This window comes from Maylandia zebra, unplaced genomic scaffold, assembly GCF_041146795.1.
Source record: "Maylandia zebra isolate NMK-2024a unplaced genomic scaffold, Mzebra_GT3a scaffold34, whole genome shotgun sequence".
NCBI classification, from domain to species: Eukaryota; Metazoa; Chordata; class Actinopteri; order Cichliformes; family Cichlidae; genus Maylandia; species Maylandia zebra.
In genome coordinates this window covers 96,435-97,919 of record NW_027490064.1, presented here as the reverse complement: position 1 = coordinate 97,919, position 1,485 = coordinate 96,435, and positions in this window count along the sequence as shown.

The following is a 1,485-nucleotide window of genomic DNA, read 5'->3' as shown; positions in this document are numbered from 1 at the left end:
AGGCACGAGAAAAGTTGTTGTACCATAGGCACGAGAAAAGCTGTCATACCAGGGGCACGGAGGAAAGTTGTTGTACCATAGGCACGAGAAAAGTTGTCGTACCATAGGCACGAGAAAAGTTGTCGTACCATAGGCACGAGTGGTGTGTGTGTGTGGCAAAGTGCTACTGAGCGGTGTACCAGGGGCACGGCGAAAAGTTGTTGTACCATAGGCACGAGAAAAGTTGTTGTACCACAGGCACGAGAAAAGCTGTCATACCAGGGGCACGGAGGAAAGTTGTTGTACCATAGGCACGAGAAAAGTTGTCGTACCATAGGCACGAGGAGAGTTTGTGTGGCAAAGTGCTACTGAGCGGTGTACCAGGGGCACGGCGAAAAGTTGTTGTACCATAGGCACGAGAAAAGTTGTCGTACCATAGGCACGAGAAAAGTTGTCGTACCATAGGTACGAGGAGTGTGTGTGTGGCAAAGTGCTACTGAGCGGTGTACCAGGGGCACGGCGAAAAGTTGTTGTACCATAGGCACGAGAAAAGTTGTTGTACCATAGGCACGAGAAAAGCTGTCGTACCAGGGGCACGGAGGAAAGTTGTTGTACCATAGGCACGAGAAAAGTTGTCGTACCATAGGCACGAGGAGAGTTTGTGTGGCAAAGTGCTACTGAGCGGTGTACCAGGGGCACGGCGAAAAGTTGTTGTACCATAGGCACGAGAAAAGTTGTCGTACCATAGGCACGAGAAAAGTTGTCGTACCATAGGTACGAGGAGTGTGTGTGTGGCAAAGTGCTACTGAGCGGTGTACCAGGGGCACGGCGAAAAGTTGTTGTACCATAGGCACGAGAAAAGTTGTTGTACCATAGGCACGAGAAAAGCTGTCGTACCAGGGGCACGGAGGAAAGTTGTTGTACCATAGGCACGAGAAAAGTTGTCGTACCATAGGTACGAGGAGAGTTTGTGTGGCAAAGTGCTACTGAGCGGTGTACCAGGGGCACGGCGAAAAGTTGTTGTACCATAGGCACGAGAAAAGTTGTCGTACCATAGGCACGAGAAAAGTTGTCGTACCATAGGTACGAGGAGTGTGTGTGTGGCAAAGTGCTACTGAGCGGTGTACCAGGGGCACGGCGAAAAGTTGTTGTACCATAGGCACGAGAAAAGTTGTTGTACCATAGGCACGAGAAAAGTTGTCGTACCATAGGTACGAGGAGAGTTTGTGTGGCAAAGTGCTACTGAGCGGTGTACCAGGGGCACGGCGAAAAGTTGTTGTACCATAGGCACGAGAAAAGTTGTCGTACCATAGGCACGAGAAAAGTTGTCGTACCATAGGTACGAGGAGTGTGTGTGTGGCAAAGTGCTACTGAGCGGTGTACCAGGGGCACGGCGAAAAGTTGTTGTACCATAGGCACGAGAAAAGTTGTTGTACCATAGGCACGAGAAAAATTGTTGTACCATAGGCACGAGAAAAGTTGTCGTACCATAGGTACGAGAAAAGT